A 20936-nucleotide genomic window follows, 5' to 3' on the forward strand; every position below is an offset into this window, starting at 1 on the left:
CTGCAGGCCTAGTCTGGCGTGTACGATGCAGCGATTTAGCCTTTTATATTATCGGGTTGTGACGTCATCAAAAACGTAAACGTACGTGTTTTAAGGTTGTTTGTGTTTCCATAGAACGTGACAGTGCCATCTAGTGGCCTGCGATGCACATTACAGCATTTTTAGCTCATTCTGTTTTCCCGGACAGCGTAAATAGGATTGGTATGACGTCTTCCAAAACGTAAATGGGAACAAAATGACATCGCCAACTAGTGGCTTGGCATGCACGTTACAGCTTTTTAGGGCATCTCTGCAACCGGGTACTTTTGATGTGGGAAAAAAAAAGTCAGGTGTTAACGAGGTCACCATCTAGTGGTGGCCATGTGTACTACAGTCTTTTTAGGCAAACGCTGGTTTGTGTTAAAGGATTTTCTTCAACGTATTTAAAAGTGTAAACAGGTGGTCGGCATGTTATAGTTTTTTGTGAATTCTTGTGTGATTAGAGTTGTAAAGACATCTTCAAAATGATGCTATGTTGTGTGTTTGGCCTGGCATGCATACTGCAGAATTTGTTGTTGTATTTTTGCAGATTTAGACGTTTGTATCGTTTTTACTATATAGACCGTTGTCATGTACCGCCTTCATGTGTGGCTTTTTTTTTACTCACTGTTCTGTATAGTCTCAACTATGCGGTGTGTTTGGATTTCATTTTGATTCCTCCGGATAATGTTGAGCATTGTTGAGGGTATGCCACGCAGAGGAGAAGGCAGAGAAAGAGGCGGTACAAGTGTTGGCCGATGCAGCAGATGGATTTCCTTGTGTGCTTGTTAACAACCTTCCCTCCATCCCTCGCTCGGCTCCAAGTCAATCTCTCTGAAGCCGCATCCCAGCAGCCTGCTCTGTATTCTAGGCCCCTCGGTCTTTTCTCCATCTTTTGGGCCGGCCTGCACATGAGACTGATGCCCATCCAGCTTAGTAGCAACTTGTACAATAGATATGTATATACTGTGTGTATGTGTGTATATATATATATATATATATATATATATATATATATATATATATATATATATATATATATATATATATATATATATATATATATATATATATATGTGTGTGTGTGTGTGTGTGTGTGTGTGTGTGTGTGTGTGTGTGTGTGTGTGTGTATACACTTGTAAAGAACATAATGTCATGGCTGTCTTGAGTTTCCAAAAATTTCTACAACTCTTATTTTTTTGTGATAGAGTGATTGGAGCACATACTTGTTGGTCACGAAAAACATTCATGAAGTTTGGTTCTTTTACGAATTTATTATGGGTCTACTGAAAATGTGACCAAATCTGCATACAGCAATGTTAACATTTGGTTACATGTCCCTTGGCAAGTTTCACTGCAATAAGGCGCTTTTGGTAGCCATCCACAAGCTTCTGGTTGAATTTTTAACCACTCCTCTTGACAAAATTGGTGCAGTTCATCTAAATTTGTTGATTTTCTGACATGGACTTGTTTCTTCAGCATTGTCCACACGTTTAGGTCAGGACTTTGGGAAGGCCATTCTAAAACCTTAATTTTAGCCTGATTGAGCCATTCCTTTACCACTTTTGACGTGTGTTTGGGGTCATTGTCCTGTTGGAACACCCAACTGTGCCCAGGACCCAACCTCCAGGCTGGTGATTTTAGGTTGGCCTGAAGAATTTGGAGGAAATTTTCCTTTTTCATTGTCCCATTTACTCTCTGTAAAGCACCAGTTCCATTGGCAGCAAAACAGGCCCAGAGCATAATACTACCACCACCATGCTTGACGGTAGGTGTGGTGTTCCTTGGGATTAAAGGCCTCACCTTTTCTCCTCCAAACATATTGCTGGGTATTGTGGCCAAACAGCTCAATCTTTGTTTCATCTGACCACAGAACTTTCTTCCAGAAGGTCTTATCTTTGTCCATGTGATGTCAGTGTATGTTATCTTTTGACCACGACTGTATTCATACATATATATATATATATATATATATATATATATATATATATATACACGTGTATACAGTATATATACAGTATATATATGTATATATATATATATATATATATATATATATATGTATGTATATATATACAGGGTTAAAGTCTTAACAAGCTGCTCCGCTTTGTACTGCCTCTGCCTCTGTCAGTACGTCTCTGCAGCACCCAGCATTTTCCCACCCACAGGACCATCTGATTGGTTACACGCAGAGCGGTAACAGCCAATCAGCAGTGCGTATTCAGAGCGCATGAAGTCAGTGCTTCTGCGGTGGGGTGAGCAGAAAGGTGTTTTTAGCAGGTAAGCATAAGGCAGCGGACTCTCCCCAAATTATAATAGACACTTCCAAGTCAACTACTAGTAACATCACTATGAGCCCGTTGACGTTCTCGAAACATAAGCGGCAGCTCCGCTCGCTCGCAGTCCTTGAGGTGAAGGCTAATTAGCTTTTAGCGTAACGTTAGCTCACTGTGCGGTGTGTGTGTGTTACGGACAGCAACGCCCTGTCTGTCTGAGAGAAAGACAAGCATTATTGACCTACAGTTAACAACTAAGTTATTTCACTTTACCTTTTTCTGTGTTGAAACAGCAAAAAAGGACATTATGTTAAATGAAGAGTTTCCTGAAGCTGTCTCTGATAGTTGATATAATAATGTAACTGCATCATAAAGCCTACATGAACTCCATGGTGTTCAGGGATGAATAGTCTCTCCTATTGCTATTGTACTATTTTTTTCAGCTATAGTTACATTAATCATTAGTAATGTAGCAGCCTAGTTTGGAATGGCAGGGTCCCTGCTATCACATGTTGATAAAAATATAACATTTACATAATAAAAATCAACTACAGGCTTCCCAAATGCTGCAATAAATTAAGTTGAGCATATGTCAGCATGTGCCCCCACTTTTAAGTATTTTTTTCAAACGCTTATTGCAAACGCTTACTTACAGTAAGTCATTATTTTGGCATTATTGTGACTTAGTAAATGACTAAGTCATAATTAAAGTTAAAGTTAAAGTACCAACGATTGTCACACACACTAGGTGTGGCGAAATTATTCTCTGCATTTGACCCATCCCCCCTAAACACCCCCTGGGAGGTGAGGGGAGCAGAGGGCAGCAGCGGTGGCGGAGCCCGGGAATCATTTTTGGTGATAATGACGTACTTAGTATCTCAGGTAACCAGGACTGTTTTGTTTTTACCTTACGGAAAAAAAATATCGAGATATATATCGTATATCGCCATTCAGCAAATGGAGCGGAAAACACAACCAAAAGTTGTAGGCTTCTTCACGCGACGAAGCCGGCCTACTTCACCGCAGTCTGTAGTCTATTGCCCCCCTAGGCTGTGGTGGCAGCGACAAGGTGGAGACGTGATGGCGACAGACCGAGTTACACCGATACTTACACCCACCCACCCCCTTCCCCGGTCCCCTCCCCCTGGAGAGTCACCACCATATATATTTGTGTAAACATATATACATAGTGTCATGACTTGGTCCTGGGTGTTTGCTTTTCCGGAATGCAACGGAAAGTTGGCTCTGGCGAGACGGGAATGTAAATACATGATTTATTTAATATATCAAAATAAAGTACAAACGAAAAGCGCGCACAGTGGCGGAGAACAAACTATGAAACCGAAAGACTATAGCAAAAAAAAGTACAAACGAAAAGCGCGCACAGTGGCGGAGAACAAACTATGAAACCAAAAGACTATAGCATTAATAAACAAAACTTACTTGGCATGGACTAAAAGGAGCAGCATGAACGATGGACATGAAATCAAGTGTCAGAAATGTGCAGAGCATAATTGTGGGATGTCACCAGAAAGACAAAGTGAAAACAATGAACTTAAATACTACAGACATGATTAACGAAAACAGGTGCGTGACTCAAAACGTGAAACAGGTGCGTGACGTGACAGGTGAAAACTAATGGTTGCTATGGTGACAAAACAAAAGTGCACAAAAAGTCCAAAAACAAAACCGAACATGACCAAAACAAAAACATGATCACACAGACATGACACATAGATGTGTATATGTATATACATAGATCTGTATATGTATATACATACATATGTATGTATGTACATATATACTGTATATGTATGTATATATATATATATATATATATATATATATATATATATATATATATATATATATACATATACATATATACTGTATATGTATATACATATATATGTATACTTATACTATGTAAAAATAGCAGACTGAAATGTGTGTAGGGATGCAAAGACGAAACCCCTTGAGCTGTGGCCAGTCAATTATTCAGAAGAAAAGGCCTCCGTTGTACCTCAGGAGCGGCTTTGAACACGCCCTCCTCGGTCGCCATGGTCGTCTATTGGGGGACGCGTTCCCAATCTACCTCATCCCTTTTTACGACTCTTATCGCCGTTCTCGGGTGTAAATAATTACTCCGTGACCACTCTGCTGGGCCAGCTGCAGGCTTGTTTGCGCAAAGGAGAGATATGTTATTTTAGGAAAAGAAAAAAATGGCTGAATTATTGATGGAGGTCTAGCTAAGACATGTTTGCATTGGTGTGTTTGGTGTGTTCGCCAGATGTCATAATGAAGGCCGTGATTACATCCATTGATTGTTCCTTCGGAATGTTGTTGAGCGAGCGTTTGTATTGACTGACAAGCCTAATACGAAGCATCCATCTATCCATCCATTTCTACCGCTTGAGGTCACGGCGGGGCTGGAGCTTATCCCAGTAAAGGAGGCAAAATACAATGCAATACTTGGCAGCAGCCAGCAGAGGGCACTGGTATTTGTTGACAAGAAGATTAAGCTAGGGTAGCTGCTTGCAGTACTATCTTTTTATGTATGCATTTAGTTCGTAATTGGTGAGACAAAATAATAACACAAATAGTACAAAAAAATAATAAAATAAAATAATAACAACAAATAATACAATAAATAAATAATAAAATAAATGAAATCTTAAAAAACAATGTTGTACTTATTCTATAATATCATATAGAAATATGTGTAATAATAGTAATACTAATAATTAAATTAACTATAGAATGATTAATACCGTATTTCCTTGAATTAGCGCCAGGGCGGTAATTAATTTAAAACCTCTTCTCACTCCGGCGCTTACCAAAGGCATGTGCTTATAAATTTGAGTGTGATGTAAGGATACCATCATGACATCGCTTAATGCCGCAATAAAATTTAAAGCACAATGAATCATCGCGGGAGTACTTTTTGTTTGGGTCTGAAAAGGAAATTAAAATAACATTATTACCGCCTGTTAGCAGGTTTTCTTAGCTCATGATTTGTTTCTGAAATGTTACTCGTGCAACTGCATCAAAATGACTCATATTTGACACACGCAGCTATATTAATAAAACATTTTTTCAAAATAAAGCGCTTTGAAAGACGCAACTCCAACAACAAAAAGTCAGATCTCCACCACTACAAACTAACACAATATTAATAATAAGAATTGCAATTATATAAAACGTAGTAGGTACGTGACTTACCCGGCGGTAATTCTAGTCATACGCTAATTATTTTGCGAAACGAGTTTGACCCGGTGGTAATTCTAGGCATATGCTAATTATTTTGCGAAACGAGTTTGACACGGCGGTAGTTCTAGGCATATGCTAATTATTTTGCGAAACGAGTTTGACCCGGCGGTAAATCGAGGCATGCGCATACTATATACCCTGCGGCAATTCAAGGAAATACGGTATTTTTATATGTATCATAATATGACTATAGACTTTATTATTTATTTATTCAATACCTTTTTCCAAGTAACAAATGAAAAATATATTCTTGCATTTTTTTTTATTTTACTTTAACCTCTCATTAAAAATGTATACAAACGAAGGATATATTTTTCTTTATAATTTGTAGAAAAACAATTTGAAAAACTACATGAAAATAAATTTAAAAAGAAAATATGTACGGATATGTATTTATAACATTTAAATTTGGATAAAATCACAATATGTGCATACAGTATATATAAAATAATTAGAAAAAAAATGTATTGATATTTTTTTGGAGTAACATTTTCAGCCAAAGAAAAAGCCAACATATATTTTTCTAGCATAAAAACTAGTATTTTAAAAATAATCAAAGTTTTAATAATAATACTTTTTACAGAAGATTTTTTTGGAAAAACACAATTTCTGCCATTTAAAATGTGTTTTTAAAAAGGATAACTCTTACATCTAAATGTTTTGTTAAAAAGAAATAGATGTATTTTCCACAGATAAACATATAATTTAAATACTTTGAAAAATACATATATATATATATATATATATATATAAAAGAATATATATATATATATATGTATGATGTATGTGTGTATGTACTGTATGTATAACATTTCAATTGGAATACATATATAATGATTAACCTTTTTAGCCAAAAAGTGGTCAACTTTTATTTTTCTACCATCTAAAAATAATATTTTAGAAATACTCATACTTATAATAATAATAATACAATTTCTCAGGTATTTTTTGTCAAAATGTCTTTGGAATTATGACTTGTTTTGCCATATAAAATTCATATTAAAAAAAACTTGTACATTTGTCTTTGATAATTTTGTGCAGAAAAAAAATTGTAAAAAGTAAGTTTTGTGCAAAAAAATAATATGTATGTATGTATGTGTGTATGTATGTATAACATTTTAATTGGAATACATATATAAAATGATTAACCTTTTTAGCCAAAAAGTGGTCAACTTTTATTTTTCTACCATCTAAAAATGATATTTTAGAAATAGTCATAGTTATAATAATATAACAATTTCTCAGGTATTTTTTGTCAAAATATCTTTGGAATTATGACTTGTTTTGCCATATAAAATTTATATTAAAAAAAACTTGTACATTTGTCTTTGATCATTTTGTGCAGAAAAAAAATAGTAAAATGTAAGTTTTGTGCAAAAAAATAATATATATGTATGTATGTGTGTGTAATATAACATTTTAATTGGAATACATATATAAAATTATTAACCTTTTTAGCCAAAAAGTGGTCAGCTTTTATTTTTCTACCATCTAAAAATAATATTTTAGAAATAGTCATAGTTATAATAATAATACAATTTCTCAGGTATTTTTTGTCAAAATATCTTTGGAATTATGACTTGTTTTGCCATATAAAATTCATATTAAAAAAAACTTGCACATTTGTCTTTGATCATTTTGTGCAGAAAAAAAATAGTAAAATGTAAGAAAAATAAAAGATGATTTTCTTATCAAGTAACAATAGAAAATACGTTTTAATATTTAAATGTGTGTATTTTAAGAAAATTAATGGATTAACTACCAGTTATTTTCCCGGTTGCCACTAATGAAGTTTCATTAAACGCCATCCATCCCAAGTGAGTTTCTTCGTGGGCCAAATGCGGCGTGCAGGCTAATTGCGTTAAGTCGGCATTCGCTTTGAGGTCTCCTTCCTCATTTGAAAAAGTGTGTTTGGCTGCCTCCAGCTGGGCTGTGAGCCGACGTGGCTGCGACTTAAAAGTGCAGATTATTCTACTTGGCATCCATTAAGGTGACTCAGCCTCATCCAAATGTGACCCAGTGCTGCTTTTCCTTCATCCTTCATCTTTTTGACACTTCTGGATGCTGACTTTCTTCCCTTTCTCTTGTCGTTCGCTTGGCGCTGACGCAGTGTGTTGCCACGCTGACTGCACTGGGCCTCAACAGGGACCAGAGCCAGCGCCCTACTGAGGGTGACTTCCTGTGCGAAACGCCGAGCACGCTCAAAAAGGCTCTAAAAGCTGAGCTTTATAAGGAAAATAGGATGTCTGTTTGGCGCTGTGCCCTGGTTTCTGTCTAGTAGGAGTCACGCAAGTGTGAAGTGAAGTGAATTATATTTATATAGCGCTTTTCTCTAGTGACTCAAAGCGCTTTACATAGTGAAACCCAATATCTAAGTTACATTTAAAGTGTAAAAAGAAAAGAACCGCAAAACATGCCACTCAAAACAAGTGACAACACTAAAGAAGACTTAGACTTCCTTTTTATTGTCATTCAAATTTGAACTTTACAGCACAGATAAGAACGAAATGTCGTTACATAAGCTCATGGTAGTGCAGTATAAAAAAGCAATAAGGTGCATATATAAATAAATAAATACATATAAATAATATATAAATATATATATATATATATATATATATATATATAAATAAATAAATATATATAAATAAATAAATAGATTACTGTACAGATAAATGTATTGCACTTTTTCACAAGAAGAACATTTACCGAGAATTTGTGGCACTTTAGAGGATTTTACCTGCAAATGTTCCTTTGATGAAAGAGAAAATATATAACATGTATTGAATAACATATTAAAAACATATATGTTATCTAATTCATCAGATACAATTTATATGTATTTATTAAATGTATTAATTCCATCCATCTGTCTATCCATTCATACACAAGACTAAAATAAAAATACAGTTATTATATATAAGTTTAAATTTGTTCTACGGAATTTGATTTATATATTATGTATTGAATAGAATGTTAAAATATCGTATATTATTTTCTGTAATTCTTCAGATACAATTTTCATTGTTTTTTTTTTTATCAAAGATGTTAATATATAAAATGTGCAAAATAATCATTTTAAAATATGTATTATTTGACATGATCATTTGTAAGAAATTATTTAAAATAAATAATACAAATATTATCTATACAGTATGTGTTTAAAATATTTATGTTCTATAGTTTAATTTAAAAAATATAAATTTAATAATATTCAAATATCATAAAGTGATATGTTATGTAATTCATCCCATACAATTAATAAATTCTCAATACATTTATTAGTTTATGACCAGTGGTTCTCAAACTTTTTTCACCAAGTACGTTTGTACCACCTCAGAAAAAACTTGGCTCTCCAAGTAGCACCATCATGACCAACATTAAAATACAGTAGCGTAATAGGCCTAAGTATTCCTTAAAACAAGGCAGATGTTTTTTTTTAACACGTATATTTCATATTTTTGGCCATTGTAACATTAACACAGTTTGAACGGTAACACTCTGTTTGAATATAGGATAAAAGAACACCGTACTTAAATCATTTAATTAGGTGATTCTTTGACGTACCACTAGTGGTACACGCACCACAGTTTGAAAATAACTGCTGTATGAAATAGAAAAAATTGTATCAAATGTTGGGTGTAGCTAATGTAGTGACACGTGTGGGTGTAGCTAATGTAGTGACACATGTGGGTGTAAATAAGGTAATGACACCTGTGGGTGTACCTAAGGTAGTGACGCCTGTGGGTGTAGCTAAGGTAGTGACACCTGTGGGTTTAGCTAATGTAGTGACAGATTTGGGTGTAGCTAATGTAGTGACAGCTTTGGGTGTAGCTAATGTAGTGACACCTGTGGGTGTAGCTAAGGTAGTGACACCTGTGTGTTTAGCTAATGTAGTGACACCTGTGGGTTTAGCTAATGTAGTGACACCTGTTGGTTTAGCTAGATAGTGACAGATTTGGGTGTAGCTAATGTAGTGACAGATTTGGGTGTAGCTAAGGTAGTGACACCTGTGTGTGTACCCAATGTAGTGACACCTGTAGGTGTTGTGCAGCCCTTTGAGACACTTGTGATTTTGGGCTATATAAATAAGCATTGTTGATTGATTGATTGATTGATTGATTGATACCCAATGTAGGGACACCTGTGAGTGTAGCTAATGTAGTGACACCTTTTGGTGTAGCTAATGTAGTGACACCTTTGGGGGTAGCTAAGGAAGTGACACCTGTTGGTATAGCTAGGTAGTGACAGCTTTGGGTGTAGCTAATGTAGTGACACCTGTGGGTGTACCTAATGTAGTGACACCTGTGGGTGTAGCTAATGTAGTGACACTTGTGGGTGTAGCTAATGTATTGACACCTGTGGGTGTAGGTAATGTAGTGACACCTGTGGGTGTAGCTAAGGTAGTGACACTTGTGGGTGTAGCTAAAGTAGTGACACCTGTGGGTGTAGCTAAGGTAGTGACACCTGTGGATGTAGCTAATGTAGTGACACCTGTGGGTGAAGCTAATGTAGTGACACCTGTGGGTGTACCTAATGTAGTGACACCTGTGGGTGTAGCTAATGTAGTGACACTTGTGGGTGTAGCTAAGGTAGTGACGCCTGTGGGTGTAGCTAAGGTAGTGACACCTGTGGGTTTAGCTAATGTAGTGACAGATTTGGGTGTAGCTAATGTAGTGACAGCTTTGGGTGTAGCTAATGTAGTGACACCTGTGGGTGTAGCTAAGGTAGTGACACCTGTGTGTTTAGCTAATGTAGTGACACCTGTGGGTTTAGCTAATGTAGTGACACCTGTTGGTTTAGCTAGATAGTGACAGATTTGGGTGTAGCTAATGTAGTGACAGATTTGGGTGTAGCTAAGGTAGTGACACCTGTGTGTGTACCCAATGTAGTGACACCTGTAGGTGTTGTGCAGCCCTTTGAGACACTTGTGATTTTGGGCTATATAAATAAGCATTGTTGATTGATTGATTGATTGATTGATTGATACCCAATGTAGGGACACCTGTGAGTGTAGCTGATGTAGTGACACCTTTTGGTGTAGCTAATGTAGTGACACCTTTGGGGGTAGCTAAGGAAGTGACACCTGTTGGTATAGCTAGGTAGTGACAGCTTTGGGTGTAGCTAATGTAGTGACACCTGTGGGTGTACCTAATGTAGTGACACCTGTGGGTGTAGCTAATGTAGTGACACTTGTGGGTGTAGCTAATGTATTGACACCTGTGGGTGTAGCTAATGTAGTGACACCTGTGGGTGTAGCTAAGGTAGTGACACTTGTGGGTGTAGCTAAAGTAGTGACACCTGTGGGTGTAGCTAAGGTAGTGACACCTGTGGATGTAGCTAATGTAGTGACACCTGTGGGTGAAGCTAATGTAGTGACACCTGTGGGTGTAGCTAAGGTAGTGACACCTGTGGGTGAAGCTAATGTAGTGACACCTGTGGGTGTAGCTAAGGTAGTGACACCTGTGGGTGTAGCTAAGGTATTGACACCTGTGTGTGTAGCTAATGTAGTGACACCTGTGGGTGTAGCTAAGGTAGTGACACTTGTGGGTGTAGCTAAAGTAGTGACACCTGTGGATGTAGCTAATGTAGTGACACCTGTGGGTGAAGCTAATGTAGTGACACCTGTGGGTGTAGCTAAGGTAGTGACACCTGTGGGTGTAGCTAAGGTAGTGACACCTGTGGATGTAGCTAATGTAGTGACACCTGTGGGTGAAGCTAATGTAGTGACACCTGTGGGTGTAGCTAAGGTAGTGACACCTGTGGGTGAAGCTAATGTAGTGACACCTGTGGGTGTAGCTAAGGTAGTGACACCTGTGGATGTAGCTAAGGTAGTGACACTTGTGGATGTAGCTAATGTAGTGACACCTGTGGGTGAAGCTAATGTAGTGACACCTGTGGGTGTAGCTAAGGTAGTGACACCTGTGGGTGAAGCTAATGTAGTGACACCTGTGGGTGTAGCTAAGGTAGTGACACCTGTGGGTGTAGCTAAGGTATTGACACCTGTGTGTGTAGCTAATGTAGTGACACCTGTGGGTGTAGCTAAGGTAGTGACACCTGTGGATGTAGCTAATGTAGTGACACCTGTGGGTGAAGCTAATGTAGTGACACCTGTGGGTGTAGCTAAGGTAGTGACACCTGTGGGTGAAGCTAATGTAGTGACACCTGTGGGTGTAGCTAAGGTAGTGACACCTGTGGGTGTAGCTAAGGTATTGACACCTGTGTGTGTAGCTAATGTAGTGACACCTGTGGGTGTAGCTAAGGTAGTGACACTTGTGGCTGTAGCTAAAGTAGTGACACCTGTGGGTGAAGCTAATGTAGTGACACCTGTGGGTGTAGCTAAGGTAGTGACACCTGTGGGTGTAGCTAAGGTAGTGACACCTGTGGATGTAGCTAATGTAGTGACACCTGTGGGTGTAGCTAAGGTAGTGACACCTGTGGGTGTAGCTAAGGTATTGACACCTGTGTGTGTAGCTAATGTAGTGACACCTGTGGGTGTAGCTAAGGTAGTGACACTTGTGGGTGTAGCTAAAGTAGTGACACCTGTGGGTGTAGCTAAGGTAGTGACACCTGTGGGTGTAACTAATAATGTTATCCTCACGCTGTAGCATGAAAGCATCTCATGATTGGTTCACCATTAAGAGCAGGAGAAATATAAAACAAAGACGGACCTTGTCATGTGGTAGAAGGATGTAATCAGAGCGCCAACAGAACAAGATCAATCACTCGCCAAGGCCGCCCCTGATCAATCCTCTTCAAGGCTTCAAAAAACGCGCTCTTCATTTCACGGCTCCTTTTTCTTTTAGTGAGGATTTTACTGCATTGTGGTCATTAAAAGTCGCCGCTAATTGCGGGATTTCATCGCCGCTAACTTCTAAGACTTTTACAGTCGCCACTTCAAGTCCAGGGGCCAATTATCTCCATGAAGCTCTTCTTTGCGGCGCTAACACTGAAGACATTTTTACTCTAATAAACGTCTGCTAGCCTGGCTTCATGGAGTCTTTTTATTGTATTTATTTCATGAAAAGAGGCTCGCTGAAGGAGAGCCACGCTTTTAATGTTTCACTTTCACTTTGTGTAGGCAGTTTGAGTGGACTATCCCAACACTGTACTCAAGTATAGTTACTTAGGAGTAAAATGACTCTAGTACAAGTCAAAAGTAGTCATCCAATAATTACTTGTGTAAATAAGTATTCAGTGAAAAAAATACTCAAGTACTGAGTAACTGGTGACAATGGTGTGTCCAGACTTATTTATTTTCTATACATTGTACATTCATACCTATTACTCATTTGTATATACACTATACAGACACAATATGTATTTATATAACCGCTGCTATCAAAGTTGTGAATTATATTATTGAGGCATTGAATTGCTAATAATATTATTTATTTATTGACTTGTCAAAAGCATTTGGTATGGTCGACCATATCATTTTGGCAGACAGACTGCACAGGATTGGCCCATCTCAGCATGCTGGATCCTGTTTGTCTTTCCTCGCTGTCGTTGTTTTCCATCTATGTAAATAATCTCTGCGATTAGGCGTCGGATGCTGCGTTCCATTTTTATGCGGATGACACGGTCATGTATTGTTCATCCCCCGCTGTTGTGCGAACCTTTGCGCTCCTGCCATCTGCTTTTGATGTTGTTCAGTACCAGCTGACTCAGCTGAGACTAGTGCTAAATGCACAACAATCTGAGGTGGTGTTATTTTCAATATTAACTGCTCATAAGGTTGAACTTGAAATGGTCATGACGTAGAAGTACTTTGGGATTGTTTTTGATGGAAACTTGTCCTTTAAATCTCACATTGAAAAATGTGTGGCTAAACTTAAAATTAAATTGGGATTTAATTTCTAAGTCTTGCTTTTACTTACAATTTAGGAAACGCTTGATTCTGACCACTTGTATGCCCTTGCTAGATTGTGCAGACTTGCTTTTTATTACAGATGCATTTATAAATGCGTAAAAATGTATTATCGGAAATTATCGTTATCGTTTTTTTTGTTATCAGTATGTTTATTTATTTATTTATTTTTTTTATTTATTTATTTTTTATTATTATTTTTTTATTAAATCAACATAAAAAACACAAGATACACTTACAATTAGTGCACCAACCCAAAAAACCTCCCTCCCCCATTCACACTCATTCACACAAAAGGTTTGTTTCTTTCTGTTATTAATATTCTGGTTCCTACATTATATATCAATATATATCAATACAGTCTGCAAGGGATACAGTCCGTAAGCACACATTAATATTTTGTGTGCCGTAAGCACACATTAATATTCTGTTTCCTACATTATAAATCAATATATATCAATACAGTCTGCAAGGGATACAGTCCGTAAGCACACATGATTGTGTGTGCTGCTGGTCCACTAATAGTATTAACCTTTAACAGTTAATTTTACTCATTTTCATTAATTACTATTTTCTATGTAACTGTTTGTTTTACTTTCTTTTTTATTCAAGAAAATATTTTTAATTTATTTATCTTATTTTATTTTATAATTAAAAAAAAAAAATTCTCGATGGTTGTGTTTTATATATAAATCCCTTCTTGGTCTGGTTCCCCCTTATTTGTGTTCTTTTATGTCTAGAGACTTGAGTCACTACAGCTTAAGGTCACAGGACATACTTAAAATGTTTGTTCCTCGAGACAACACAAATCTTGGGAGAAAAAAAAAGATATGCTGCTCCATTCAAGATTCAAGATTGTTTATTGTCATATCAAGATTGTTTATTGTCATATGCACAGTTAAAAAGACAGTTTGCCGTACAATGAAAATCTTACTTTGCTAGTCCACCCTTCAACAAGTCACACGGTACTTAGCTAAAAATAAAAAATAAAAATAAAAATGTATGTTCAAGGCACAGTAAGTAACATAACATTATTGCACATTCTGATTGACAGTCAACAGTATAAATATGGAGGTGACCTTGGGTCATAGCAGCAGTTAAAGTGTCTTTAGTGATCTTTAGTGATCAAAGGTGAAAAGTGTCTACAGTGATGGTTCACAGTTCGGGGGTGGTCATGGTAGCTGTCTTTTGTTCAAAATGGTCTTGGAATAATTTACAGAAGGATCTGATTTTACCTGAGCTGATCACTTTGGGGGAATTTCAGGCCATTTTAAAGGATCAAAAAAATGTTTTCTATTGGACATCATACCGTATTTTCCGGACCATAGGGCGCACCGGATTATGAGGCGCACTGCCGATGAATGGTCTATTTTTGATCTTTTTTCATATACAAGGCGCACAGGATTATAGGGCGCATTAAATGGGTCATATTATTATTATTTTTTTCTAAATGTAAAAGACTTCCTTGTGGTCTACATAACATGTAATGGTGGTTCTTTGGTCAAAATGTTGCATAGATGATGTTTTACAGAACATCTTCAAGCCGCTTTCTGACAGTCTCTTCCGAATGCGCCTTTTTGTGGGCGGTCTTATTTACGTGGATTGACTTCGACAGCGTCTTTTCCCCGTCATCTTTGTTGTAGCGGTGTAGCGTGCAAGGACGGGAGTGGAAGAAGTGTCAAAAGTTGGAGCTAACTGTTTTAATGACATTCAGACTTTACTTAAATCAATAACGGCGCAGCATCTCCTCATTCATGGCTCACTAGTGCAATAACAACGCCGGAAATGTGTCCCGTGAAAAAACATCCGACCGGAACTCTAATAACTAAAGTTCCTTGGGTGAATAATGTAAATTCAGTACACCGGTTTGTTTTAGAGCTTTCATGGCGAGTTTACTGACAGATATAAGTAAGAACTTTACACTACTAACCCACCAGTGCCTCCATGGAAATGCCCCCCTCTACCTCAAAGAACTACTCACCCCCAAATCTTCCACACGACACCTCCGCTCCGGACAAGCTAACCTCCTCCAACCTCCGTCAACCTCCGAGGACAAAGCTACGAACAATGGGAGACCGGGTTTTCTGCTCTGCCGCTCCCAGTCTGAGGAACGCTCTCCCTGACCACCTGAGGGCACCACAGACTGTGGATGCCTTTTAAAAAAGGCTTAAAAACCCTTCTTTTTAAAAAAGCCTTTTTTTTTAGATATATGCATACTAGTTTTAGCTATTTGGCTGTTCTAGTTTTTATTTGTATTTATTTTTTATTATCTTTTTATTTTTTTAGCACTTTGAGGTTGTTTACTCAATGTAAAGTGCTTTTTACAAATAAAATCTATTAGTATTATTACTACTTTATATTAGAAATGGCAACAGCGTAGGATGACTGTCCCATAACAAGAAGATAGAGAAAAATAAGAAGCTTATCGACTACGGCGTCGGACACGGTCTACAAAGGCGAACGCGCGCAATTTTTCAGGATTTATGCAGATCCCAAATACAGATCAGCAGGTACCAGAAGGTAAGAAAAGTTACTTTTGCATAATATTGCGAAACAAAATGCCAGATAATGTCTTACCTTATACACGCACCGTAATAATACTCGTATGTTGAAGCACAGTACAATCCATCAAGCGGTGCGGCTTCATAGCTTACCAAAGTTGGATGATGGCAATGTGACTCAAGTAAACAACTGCATTGTACTGTGAGTGAGAAGTAAGGTGCTGTGTTTCTACGCCAGAAAAGTAGTCCCTCTGTGTTAGCTGCTACAGTGACAATGTTGCTATATTGTAGTTTGGTTAATATAGTATCGACAGTAAATGGAGCGTTGTTGGCGGTTACTGGATGTTTTTTTACCGTATTTTCCGGAATATAAGGCGCACTTAAAATCCTTTTTTTCCCTCAAAACTCGACAGTGTGCCTTATAACCTGGGGCGCCTAATGTACCGAAAAATTGCAGTTTTGCTTACTGACCTCGAAGCTATTTTATTTGGTACATGGTGTAATGATAATTGTGACCAGTAAATGGCAGTCACACATAAGAGATACGTATAGACTGCAATATGACTCAAGTAAACAACACCAACATTTTATATGTTCCATTGAAAATATAGAACATTACACACGGCGCTCAAAAATCTATCAAAATGTTTTAGTATGACTTTGGTAAGCTATGAAGCTACACCGCTTGATGGATTGTACTGTGCTTCAACATACGAGTATTATTATGATGTGTGTGTATAAGGTAAGACACATTATCTGCCGTTTTGTTTCACAATATTATGCAAAAGCAACTTTTCTTACCTTCTGGTACATGCTGATCTGTATTTGGGATCTGCATAAGTCCTGAAAAATTGTGCGCGTCCGCCTTTGTAGTCCGTAGTCGATAAGCTTCTTCTTTTTCTCTGTCTTCTTGTTATGGGACATTCATCCTCCACTGTTGCCATTTCTAATATAAAGTAGTGTAAAGTTCTTACTTATATCTGTCAGTAAACTCGCCATGAAAGCGCTAAAACATACCGGTGTAGTGAGTTTACATTATTCACCCAAGGAACTTTAGTTATTAGAGTCTGACGGTTTTTCACGTTACACATTTCCGGCGGATGAGGAGATGCTGCTCCATTATTGGTTGAAGTAAAGTCTGAATGTCATTAAAACAGTTAGCTCCACCTTTTGACACTTCTTCCAGGCCCGTCCTTGCACGCTACACCGCTACAACAAAGATGACGGGGAGAAGACGCTGTCGAAGGTGAGCCACGTAAATAAGACCGCCCACAAAACTGCGCATCCTGAAGCGACTGTCAGAAAGCGACTTGAAGATGATCTGTAAAACATCATCTCTGCAACATTTTGACCAAAGAACCACCATTACATGTTATGTAGACCACAAGGAAGTGTTTTACATTTAGAAAAAAAAATAATAATTAGAGATGTCCGATAATATCGCCCGATAAATGCGTTAAAATGTAATATCGGAAATGATCGGTATCGGGTTTTTTTATTATCGGTATCGTTTTTTTTTTATTTAATCAACCCAAAAAAACCTTCCTCCCCCATTTACACTCATTCACACTCATTCACACAAAAGGGTTGTTTCTTTCTGTTATTAATATTCTGGTTCCTACATTATATATCAATATATATCAATACAGTCTGCAAGGGATACAGTCCGTAAGCACACATGATTGTGCGTGCTGCTGGTCCACTAATAGTACTAACCTTTAACAGTTAATTTTACTCATTTTCATTCATTACTAGTTTCAATGTAACTGTTTTTATATTGTTTTACTTTCTTTTTTATTCAAGAAAATATTTTTTTTTTATTTATCTTATTTTTTTATTTTTTTTATTTTTTAAAAGACCTCATCTTCACCATACCTGGTTGTCCAAATTAGGCATAATAAGGTGTTAATTCCACGACTGTATATATCGGTTGATATCGGTATCGGTAATTAAAGAGTTGGACAATATCGGGATATCAGCAAAAAGCCATTATTGGACATCCCTAATAATAATATGACCCCTTTAATGCGCCTTATATATGAAAAAAGATCAAAAATAGACTATTCATCGGCAGTGCGCCTTATAGTCCGGTGCACCCTATGGTCTGGAAAATACGGTATATATATATATATATATATATATATATATATATATATATATATATATATACATACATTTTTTTATTATTTAGCAAAGCCACGTTTTGTACATATTTCACGTGATATAACACTAAACGTTTGCGACTAAATTGCAGCGAGGCGAGCTGGGGTTAGAGTGCAGGAAGGGTTTAAGGAGGAATGGGTAAATACATAAAAGCTAATGTTCCTCAATTTCGCTGAGGCGACGGAGGGAGGGGCGCGGGTTGCAGAGGTTATGGAACGAAGGCGATGGATGTCTCCCAGCGGCGTCGTAGCGGAGGAGACTTCTCTTCCCACACAAGACTGGCTCAGCACTTGTTCCTCGCTCTGTCCTCACATTCCCCATCGAAGCGCTGTAAAACGCACGCTTAATTGCAGCGCTAACTCAATCAGTGAGGACTCGCCGGGCAGATAGTGCTCCTGTGTGTGTGTGTGTGTGTGTGTGTGTGTGTGTGTGTGTGTGTGTGTGTGTGTGTGTGTGTGTGTGTGTGTTTGTGTGTGTGTGTGTGTGTGTTTGTGTGTCGGTGGCCTAATGTGTGCACGAGTAATGAGTTTTGTTGCTGAGGTGCGGAAGGAAGCAAGGGGGGGGGAAAAGGAGGCGAGCTTAGCTTGTCGCCGCCTGGGGACTCCGATGGACGGCTCTTGTCAGAGGCAAACAGACAATTGGAATAAATGGCCTTTTAAGGCGCCTCATCTCTCGCACGGGTAATTTATCCCGCAGATGAGCCTTATGTTGATTACCTCAGAGGCTGCCCGTCGGTCGTCGGTGGCGACGCAGCGCTGACCTCGTCTTTTTGAGCACGGCGGCGACTCTTCGGCGACATTAGAGAACTGCAGATTCTCCTAGTCCAAGGGTGTCAAACTCATTTTAGATCGGGGGCCACATGGTTAAAAAATCTACTCCTAAGTGGGCCGGACTGATAAAATCACAGCACGATAACTTAAAAATAAAGACAACTTCAGATTGTTTTCTTTGTTTAAAAATAAAACAAGCACATTCTGAAATTGTACAAATCATAACGTTGTTGTTTTTTGTTTTTTTACAATTACCTGTTGTGGTTAAAAGTATATTGTTGTGCTAGTAAAGCGAAAGCTAGACTACTTGAAGTAGGGCTGGGCGATATGGCCTTTTATTAAAGGCCTACTGAAACCCACTACTACCGACCACGCAGTCTGATAGTTTATATATCAATAATGAAATCTTAACATTGCAACACATCCCAATACGGCCGGGTTAGCTTACTAAAGTGCAATTTTAAATTTCGCGCGGAATATCCTGCTGAAAACGTCTCGGTATGATGACGTCAGCACGTGACGTCACGGATTGTAGAGGACATTTTTGGACAGCATAGTGGCCAGCTATTAAGTCGTCTGTTTTCATCGCAAAATTCCACAGTATTCTGGACATCTGTGTTGGTGAATCTTTTGCAATTTGTTCAATGAACAATGGAGACAGCAAAGAAAAAAGCTGTAGGTGGGAAGCGGTGTATTGCGGCCGACTGCAGCAACACAAACACAGCCGGTGTTTCATTGTTTACATTCCCGGAAGATGACAGTCAAGCTTTACCATTGGTCTGTGGAGAACTGGGACAACAGAGACTCTTACCAGGAGGACTTTGAGTTGGATACGCAGACACGGTACCGTGAGTACGCATGCAGCTGCGGCTTCCAAACATTTGATCGCTTGCCCGTACGTGCGTGCCGCTATGTGCATGTCACGTACGTAACTTTGGGGACTTTGGGGAAATATATGTGCTGTATGAACTTTGGGGAGGTGAACGGTATTTTGGGCTGTGGGATTGAGTGTGTTGTGCAGGTGTTTGAGTTGTATTGGCGGGTTATATGGACGGGAGGGGGGAGGTGTTTGTTATGCGGTATTAATTTGTGGCATATTAAATATAAGCCTGGTTGTGTTGTGGCTAATAGAGTATATATATGTCTTGTGTTTATATACTGTTTTAGTCATTCCCAGCTGAATATCAGGTCCCACCCGCCTCTCACAGCATCTTCCCTATCTGAATCGCTCCCACTGCCCTCTAGTCCTTCACTCTCACTTTCCTCATCCACAAATCTTTCATCCTCGCTCAAATTAATGGGGAAATCGTCGCTTTCTCGGTCCGAATCGCTCTTGCTGCTGGTGGCCATGATTGTAAACAATGTGCGGATGTGAGGAGCTCCACAACCTGTGACGTCACGCTACTCGTCTGCTACTTCAGGTACAGGCAAGGCTTTTTTATCAGCGACCAAAAGTTGCGAACTTTATCGTCGATGTTCTCTACTAAATCCTTTCAGCAAAAATATGGCAATATCGCGAAATGATCAAGTATGTCACATAGAATGGACCTGCTATCCCCGTTTAAATAAGAAAATCGCATTTCAGTAGGCCTTTAAGCTTTTTTATTTCACTTTTGTTATGTTTTTGTTTTTTTTAATAGTATTTTTAGAATGTGCCGTGGGACTTCAAAACATTAGCTCTGGGCCGCAAATGGCCTTCGGGGCACACTTTTGACACCCCTGCTATAGATAATAAAAAATGTAATCTGATAAATCTATGGATAAAAAGCAGAGCCTGGCGACGCATGCGCGTTTATCATAACTCTCTCGCTCTCTCTGTCTCTGACCCTCCCTCACGAATGCTGCTGCGCGCACAATTTGTTTTGTTTTTAACCCCTTCTTAACCCTGAACGTACATTGAAAATACACGCAACCAAACTCAAATTGCCGGACATTTGTGGCATTTAAGAAACTCCGCCCTGACAGCTCCGCAAAAGAGGACATGTCCGGTGAAAAGAGGACGTGTGGTCAGTCTATCGTAGCCCGTTAGCTGCTAGCATGCCGTGTGCATTGTTTACACAACGTGCGT

The 20936-nt window shown here is 38.3% G+C and overlaps 1 protein-coding gene across 4 annotated transcripts in view; it reads left to right on the plus strand.

Annotated features, from left to right (window-relative positions):
• The window catches only part of efna3a (ephrin-A3a), a 280155-nt gene that overhangs the window by 194379 nt on the left and 64840 nt on the right, over nucleotides 1-20936 (plus strand). The gene's annotated exons all lie outside the window — the stretch shown is intronic.

The sequence above is a fragment of the Nerophis lumbriciformis genome, linkage group LG37 (assembly GCF_033978685.3).
Source record: "Nerophis lumbriciformis linkage group LG37, RoL_Nlum_v2.1, whole genome shotgun sequence".
Classification (NCBI taxonomy): Eukaryota; Metazoa; Chordata; class Actinopteri; order Syngnathiformes; family Syngnathidae; genus Nerophis; species Nerophis lumbriciformis.